Consider the following 9,240-nt stretch of genomic DNA (forward strand, 5'->3'; position numbering starts at 1 on the left):
CTCCTGTGATGAAGCAATGCTCCCACCAGAGTCACCAAAGTAGCTGGGACTTTAGGCACACACAATTGCACTGGGGGCAGCTTTTCTTAAAGACAGAAATTATGTTTAAATGAAATGCTTTTTAGAGGGAGAGAATAGCTGTCTTACCTGCTTCATATAATTTTGGGGAAGATCAAATACAATCTTGAGAGTGAAAGAGCTTTAACTGTACGTTTCCCTGCAGATATAAAGCTTAATTATTACTACTGAAAAGAGCTTTATAGAATCGAGGGCTCTAACGTATGTAAAACAATGACTTTTACTGCATTTTGTAGCTTCTACAAAGAATAAATCTAGTTCTGTATCCTTTAACTCAATTATTAGTCCTTTAAGAGAAGGATTACCCCTTGGTTTCATTGCTTTAGGAGGGTCAGTGATCAATAGTGATTTTATTACCTCATTTATTGCAGAAATCTATAGCCCAAAATATTATCTCTTGTTCTATATTTACTGCCTAAGTCTAAATGTCCTCCAGGTTCCTTCCCAACACTGGAATTTCATGATTTAATGGAATTAACACAGAAAAGCCATTGGTAGGAGGGCTCATGCATTTTTGTTTTGTTTTGTTTTTCTTTTGAGATGGAATCTCTTTGTCGTCTAGGCTAGAATGCAGTGGTGTGATCTCGGCTCACTGCAACCTACCCCTCCTGTCCACCGAGACAGGAGAATCAGGTTCAAGAGATTCTCCTGTCTCAGCCTCCTGAGCAGCCAGGACTATGGGTGTATGTCAGCCTAATTTTTGTATTTTTTAGTAAAGATGGGTTTTCACTATGTTGGCCGGGCTGGTCTTGAACTCCTGACCTCAGGTGATCCGCCTGTCTTGTCCTCCCACAGTGCTGGGATTACAGATGTGAGCCACCATGCCCAGACAGGACATCATCTCTTTAAAAAAAGAAAAGAGAAATGGCTGGGCATGGTGGCTCACGCCTGTAATCCCAGCACTGTGGGAGGCCGAGGCAGGTGGATCACCTGAGGTCAGGTGTTCGAGACCAGCATGGTCAACATGGTGAAACCTCTCCTCTACTAAAAATACAAAAAGTAGCAGGGCATGATGGCGCATGCCTGTAATCCCAGTTACTCAGGAGGCTGAGGCAGGAGAATTTCTTGAACTCAGGAGGCAGAGGTTGCAGTCAGCTGAGATCATGCCATTGCATTTCAGCCTGGGCCAAGGAGCAAGACTCTGTCTCAAATAAAAAAAGGAACACCTATTTATTTATTTATTTTTTTACTGGTCAAAAATGTTTGAATATCTGCAATTTCTTATGGGTGAAACTATAATTGAGCTAACTTATTGCATAGGCAAGGAATTTCTTATTTATCCTGGAACTGATATATATATATGTAGTGTTGGACCTGCCAGGCTGCTTGCTTCCCTTCTTCTTGAGTGAGGGCAGTTTGGTCCTTTCACAACTCCTTAACACCTGTACACCAGAAAGTGGGGAAAGATCTACAGCCTAGCTTTCTACGGTAGTGCTGGTAAAACATTGGGTGGTCACTGTCAGTTTCATTGTCATTGGGAAGTGTCTGTAGGCTTTCATTGTTCATGAAACATCAATTCTCTTTGCTGCCAAATAAAATTAGGATTTGACTGTATGCAATTGCTCTCAAGACAACAAAGGGAATCAGAGAAACGAATTTGCCTATCAATGGCAGAAAGAAAAATTTAGGTACTTTTATATTGTTTAAGTTCTGAAAGAAATCTAGAAGAATGTGGGCACTATGCCTGGTATTTCATTCTTTTTTGTTGACAAATTCCTTATCTACGTAAGACTTTCACTGTGCAGCTTTCAACTTTTAACTGATAAGTTAAGTCCAACTTATCAATATTTTCTTTTGTAGTTGTGCTTTTTATGTCGATTTTTGAAATCTTTGGCTAACTCAATGTCACGAAAATTTCCTCTCATGTTTTCGTCAAGAAATCTTACAGTATTAGCTCTTACATTTGGGTCTATGTTCTTTTTTAAGGCAGTTTTTGTATATAGTGCAAAGTAAATGTCGACATTCTTTTTTAAAAATATGAATATTTAGGCCAGTCATGGTGGCTCAGGCCTGTAATCCCAGCACTTTGGGAGGCTGAGGCAGCAGATCACCCGAGGTTAGGAGTTCAAGACCAGCCTGGCCAACATGGCAAAACCGTGTCTCTACTAGAAGTGCAAAAACTAGTCAGGCATGGTGGCAGGCACCTGTAATCCCATAATCCCAGCTACTCAGGAGGCTAAGGTAGGAGAATCACTTGAAGCTGGGAGGTGGAGGTTGCAGTGAGCTGAGATCGTACCACTGCACTCCAGCCTGGGCAACAAGAGCAAGACTCTGTCTTTAAAAAAAATGTTTTTTATACACACACACACACACACACACACACACACACATGTATATTTGAATATTTAGTGGTTTTAGCACCACTTATTAATCTTATCAAATAATATTATCATTTTCTCATGAAATTGCTTTGGAATTTTTGTCCAAAAAAATTGACCAAATATATGAGAAGTGTATTTCTAGACTTTTTATTCTGCTGTATTGATCTATATGCTTATGTTTACACCAATACCACGCTGTCTTCATTACTGTAGCTTTATAGTAAATCCTGAAATAGGTAGCTTGCATTTTCAGCTTTTTTTTTCAAAATTGTTTTGACTATTCTAAATCCTTTGAATTTCCATATACATTTTAAGATAAGCCTGTCAATTTCTATAGGAAATCTTGCTGGAACTTCTCTTTGGATTACGTTGAATCTACAGATCAATTTGAAGGAAAATTGACATTTGGGGTTTTGTTTTGTTTTGTTTTGTTTTTGTTGAGACAGGATCTCACTGTAATGTCCAGGCTGGAATGCAGTGGCTCGATCTTGGTTCACTGCAATCTCTACCTCCCAGGCTCAAGCCATCTTCCTGCCTTAGCCTCCTGAGTAGCTGGGACTACAGGTGTACAACATCGTATGCAGCTAATTTTGCATTTTTTGTGGACACAGGATCTCACTGTGTTGCCCAGACTGGTCTCAAACTCCTGAACTCAAGTGATCCATCTGCCTTAGCCTCTCAAAGTGTTGGGATTGCCGGCGTGAGCCACCATGCCCAGTGGACATCTTAATATTGAGTCTTCTGGTCCATAAACATGGTGTCTTTCTCCATATATTTAGGTCTCTCATTTCTCTCGGCATTGTAGTTTGTTAAATTTTTCCCCAAGTATTCCATATTTTTTATGCTATTGCAAATAGTATTTTTATTTTAGTTAACAATCATTTGTTACTAGTAGCTACATATGTAACTGATTTTTTTTGTTCTTGCTAAACTTACTTATGAGTAGCTTTTCTGTAGTTTTATTAAGCTTTTCTACATAGACAATTATGCCACTTGTGAGTAAAAACTGTTTTACATCTTCTTTCCCAATCTATATGTGCCTTTCCCTCCTGCTTTTTTTTTTTTTTTTAGACAGAGTCCTGCTTTGTTGCCCAGGCTGGAGTGCAGTGGTGAGATCTCTGTGCACAACAACCTCCTCCCCCCAGGTTCAACCGATTCTCATGCCTCAGGATCCCGAGTAGCTGGAACTACAGGCATGTGCCACCACTCCCAGCTAATTTTTGTATTTTTAGTAAAGACGGGGTTTTGCCTTGTTGGCCAGGCTGGTCTCGACCTCCTGACCTCAAATGATCCACCCACCTTGGCCTCCTAAAGTGCTTTGGATTACAGGCGTGAACCACTGCGCTCCCTTCCTGCTTTTTTTTTAACCTTGTTGAACCAGCTAGGATCTATTCAACTAGACTGTTGAATAGATGTGTTGAGAGCAGACAACCTTAAAATGTTCCCAGTCTTAAGAGAGAAAGCACACCAGGTGCAGTGGCTCATGCCTGTAATCCCAGCATTTTGGGAAGCCTAGGAGGGTGGATTACCTGAGGTCAGGAGTTCACGACCAGTCTGGCCACCATGGTGAAACCCTGTCTCTACTAAAAATACAAAAAATTAGCTGGGCGTGGTGGCAGGTGCCTGTAATCCCACCTACTCTGGAGGCTGAGACAGGGGAATCACTTGAAACCAGGAGGGGAGGTTGCAGTGAGCTGAGATCGTCCCATTGCACTGCAGCCTGGGCAACAAGAGCGAAACTCAGTCCAAAAAAAGGGCCGGGTGCGGTGGCTCACGCCTGTAATCCCAACACTTTGGTAGCCCATAGGCGGGTAGATCACGAGGTCAGGAGTTCAAGACCAGTCTGGCCAATATGGTGAAACTCCGTCTCTACTAAAAATACAAAAATTAGCTGGGCTTGGTGGTGCGCGCCTGTAGTCCCAGCTCCTTGGGAGGCTGATGCAGGAATCACTTGAAACCAGGAGGCAGAAGTTGCAGTGAGCCAAGATCGCACCACTGCACTCCAGCCTGGCGACAGACCGAGACTTCATCTCAAAAAATAAAATAAAATAAAAGAAGGAAAGGAAAGGAGACTGCTCACTGCAACCTCCGCCTCTCGGGTTCAAGCGATTTTCATGCCTCCACCTTCCAAGTAGCTGGGATTATAGATGCCCGGCTAATTTTTGTATTTTTAGTAGAGATGGTGTTTCACCATGTTGGTCAGGCTGGTCTCCAACTCCTGACCTCAAGTGATCCAGCTGCCTCAGCCTCCCAAAGCACTGGGATTACAGGCATGAGCCAAAACACCTGGCCTCTGTCTGTTAGTAAGATGAGTTACATCGGCCAATTTTCCAATGCTAAATCAATCTTGCAGTGTTGAATTAATTGGTCATGATAGATTTTATGCTACTAGATTTGGTTTGCTAAATTTTGCTTGGGCTTTTTTGCATATATATTCATGAGATATACTGATCCGTAGGTTTTTTTTTTTTTTTTAGCAATTTGCAAATTCATTCTGTAATCATCATTAGTTTCCTAATCAAAATAACAGTCAACTCACTGTTTCTCTCAAAGTTTCTTTCATTTTCCTNTTTTTTTTTTTTTTTTCTTGTACTTGTCTGGTTTTGGCATTAGGTTAATGCTTGTCTCTAAAATTAACTAGGAAGGACTGGGAGTGGTGGCTCCCTCCTGTAATCCCAACACTTTGGGAAACTGAGGTGGGCAGATCACCTGCGGTCAGGAGTTTGAGACTAGCCTGACCAACATGGTGAAACCCATCTCTACTAAAAATACAAAATTGGCCAGGTGTGGGTGGTGGCTCAGGCTTGTAATCCCAGCTACTCGGGAGGCTGAGACAGGAGAATCACTTGAACCCAGGAGGCAGAGGTTGCAGTGAGCAGAGACCATGTCATTGCACTCCAGCCTGGGCAAGAAGATATGAAAAAAACAAACAAACAAACAACTACCTGGAAAGTATTCCATCCTCTTTAATTTTCTGAAAATGTTTATCAATAGTAAGGTCATCTGAAACACTCTTTTTGCAAAGGTTTTGTTTTGCTTTTCCCAGACGAATTCTTGCTCTGTTGCCCAGGCTGGTGTGCAGTGGTGAGATCTCACTGCAACCTCTGCCTCCCAGGTTCAAGCGATTCTCCTGCTTCAGCCTCTCGAGTAGCTGGGATTACAGGCAAATGCCACCACATCTGGCTAATTTTTGTATTCTTAGTAGAGACAGGTTTTCACCACGTTGGCCAGGCTGGTCTCGAACTCTTGACCGCGTGATCCACCCGCCTCAGCCTCCCAAAATGCTGGGATTATAGGCTTGAGCCACCATGCTGGCCCTTATTGCAAAGGTTTTCAACTACAAATTTAATTTATTTTAGAGATATATGACTATTATTAATAGCTTTATCTTTTTCTTCTTTTTTTTTTTTTAGTTGGAGTCTTGCTCTGTCACCCAGGCTGGAGTACAGTGGCATGATCTTGGCTCACTGCAACATCCACCTCCCAGGTCCAAGCAATTCTCCTGCCTCAGCCTCCCTAGTAGCTGGGGCTTTAGGCACAAACCACCAGGCCTACCTAATTTTTGTATTTTTAGTAGAGACGAGATTTCGGCCTGTTGGTCAGGCTGGTCTCAAACTCCTGCCTCAGCCTCCCAAAATGCTGGGATTACAAGCATGAGTCACTGTGCCCGTTCACTCAGGGTGGAGTGCAATGGTGCAATCTCAGCTCACTGTAACCTCTGTCTCCTAGGTTCAAGCAATTCTCCTACCTCAGCCTCCCAAGTAGCTGAGATTACAGGCACCCACCACCACGCCCAGTTAATTTTTAGTATTCTTAGTCACGATGGCAATTTGCCATGTTGGTCAGGCTGGTCTCACTCCTGACCTCAGGTGATCCACCTGCCTTGGCCTACCGAAGTGTCGGGATTACAGGCTTGAGCTACCATATACAGCCATCTTTTTGTTTTTTAGAGATAGAGTCTCACTTGGTTGCCCAGGTTGGAATGCAGTGGTGCAATCATGGCTCACCGCAGCCTTGATCACCCAGGCTCAAGCAATTTTCCCACCTCAGCCTCCTGAGTCGCTGGGACTACAGGCATGCACCACCGTGCCTGGCTAATTTTTCAAAAAATTTTTGTAGTGACAGGGTCTTGCTATGTTACTCAGGCTGGTCTTGAACTCCTGGCCTCAAGTGATCCTCTTGCCTCTGCGTCGCAAAGTGCTGGGATTACAGATATGAGCCACTGCACCTAGTCCACTTATCATTTTGTGTGTGTGTGTGTGACAAGGTATTTTCAACTTACTCTCTTAGCAATTTTGAAATATGCAATAAATTATTATTAACTATAATCACTACGCTATGCAATAAATCTCAAATTGTGTTCTTCTGGTTTAACTGTAACTTTGTACCCTGTGACCAACATCTTCATCTCCCCATTCTCCTCCCCAACCCTCACCCCCACCCCCTTATTTCCCAGCCTCTGCTAACGTCCATTCTACTCTCAACCTCTATTACTCTGACTTTTTGTTTTGTTTTGGAGATGGAGTTTGACTTTTGTCACCCAGGCTGGAGTGCAATAACATGCTCTCAGCTCACTACAACGTTCACCTCCTGGGTTCAAGCACTTCTCCTGCCTCAGCCTCTGAGTAGCTGGGATTACAGGTGCCTGCCACCACACCCAGCTAATTTTTGTATTTTTAGTAGAGACGGGGTTTCACCATGTTGGCCAGGCTGGTCTTGAACTCCTGACCTCAAGTGATCTACCTGCCTCAGCCTTCCAAAGTGCTGGGATCACAGGCGTGAGCCAATGTGCCTGGCCAAGTCTGCCTTTTTCAGATTCCACATATTAGTGAGATCATGCAGTATTTGTCTTTCTGTGCATGCCATATATCACTTTGCATAATAACCTCCAGGTGTATCCATATTCTCACAAATGACAAAATTTCCTTCTGTCTAAAGGTTGAATAATATTTCATTGTAAGCCGGGCGCAGTGAGTCACGCCTGTAATCCCAGTACTTTGGGAGGTGGATCACCTGAAGTCAGGAGTTCAAGACCAGCCTGACCAACATGGTGAAACCACATCTTTAAAAAAATAATAAAATAAAATAAAATAAAAATATTTCATTATGTATATACACCACAGTCTCTTTATTCATTTCTCCACTGATGGACATTGGGTGGATTCTACTTCCTGGCTATTGTCACTAATGCTGCAATGAACATGGGAGTGCAGATATCTGTCTGATATACTTTAAAATGTTTTGCATATATGCCAGGATTGAGATTTTTAGATCATAAGGTAGTTCTATTTCTAGTTTTTTCAGTTTTTAAGGAACTTCCATACTATTTTCCATAATGGCTGAACTAATTTGTTAACAGCCATTCTAACAAGTGTGAAGTGATATCTCATGCGGTTTTAATTTGTATTTCCCTAACAGTGGTATTGAGGTTTTTTTTTGTTTTGTTTTGTTTTGTTTTTTGCAATGGAATTTCTCTCTTTTTGCCCAGGCTGGAGTGCAATGGCATGATCCCAGCTCACTGCAACCTCCACCTCCCAGATTCAAGCGATTCTCCTGCCTCAGCCTCCCAAGTAGCTGGGAATACAGATGCCTGCCACCACGCCTGGCTAATTTTGTATTTTTAGTAGAGACGGAGTTTCTCCATGTTGGTCAGACTGGTCTCGCACTCCTGACCTCAGGTGATCCACCCACCTCTGCCTCCCAGAGTGCTGGGATTACAGGCATGAGTCACGGTGACCGGCCAATAGTAAGCATTTTTTTGTTTTGTTTTGTTTTTTTTAGATGGAGTCTCACTCTGTCACCTAGGGTGGAGTGCAGTGGTAAAATCTTGGCTCATTGCAACCTCAGCCCCCCGGGTTCAAGCGATTCTCCTTCCTCAGCCTCCTGAGTAGCTGGGATTACAGGTGCCTGCCATGGTGCCCGGCTAATTTTTGTTATCTTCAGTAGAGATGGCGTTTCACCGTGTTGGCCAGGCTGGTCTTGAACTCTGGACCTTGTGATCCACCTGCCTTGGCCTCCCAAAGTGTTGGGATTGCAGGCATGAGCCACCTCAGCCAGCCGATATTAAGCATTTTTATGAACCTGTTGATCATTTGTATATCATCTTTTGATAATTTTTTTTTAATTTTTTTAGAGTTAGAGCCTCAAGCTGCCAAGCTGTTGCCCAGACTGTACTGCAGTGCTGCAATCATGGCTCACTGTAACCTCTAACTCCTGGTGAGACCTCAGCTTCACTGTAACCTCTAACTCCTGGTGAGACCTCAGCTTCTCAGGTAGCTGAGACTACAAGCATGTGTCACCACACCTGGCCAATAGAGTCAGGGTCTTCCTATGTTGCCCAGGCTGGTCACAACTCCTGGCCTCAAGCAATTCTCCTGTCTCAGCCTCCCAAACCACTGGGATTACAAGTGTAAACCAGTGTGCCTGGTGCCCTTTGCCCCCTTTTTAGTCGTATTATCTGATTTTGCTGTGATTTGTTTGTTTTTTTTTTCACATAATTTGAATAGAATAGTAGCCCCTTATTGGATATGGTTTGCAAATATTTGCTCTCACTCTGTTAATTATTTTCTTTGTTGTGTCATTTTATTTCTGATTTTGGTAATCTGTGTCCTCTCTTTTTTTCACTAGTTCAGCTAGATGTTTATTAATTTACCTATCTTTTCAAAGAATCAGCTCTGGTTTTATTAATTACTATGATTGTTTTTCCATCTGTTTATTTCATTGATTTTCACTGCTATCTTCATCATTTCCTTTCTTCTGCTCACTTTAGGTTTACTTTACTTTTCTTTACCTTTTTTTTTTTTTTTTTTTTTTTTTTTTTTTTTTTTTTTTTTTTTTTTTT

Source organism: Cebus imitator, unplaced genomic scaffold (assembly GCF_001604975.1).
Source record: "Cebus imitator isolate Cc_AM_T3 unplaced genomic scaffold, Cebus_imitator-1.0 Scaffold179, whole genome shotgun sequence".
Classification (NCBI taxonomy): Eukaryota; Metazoa; Chordata; class Mammalia; order Primates; family Cebidae; genus Cebus; species Cebus imitator.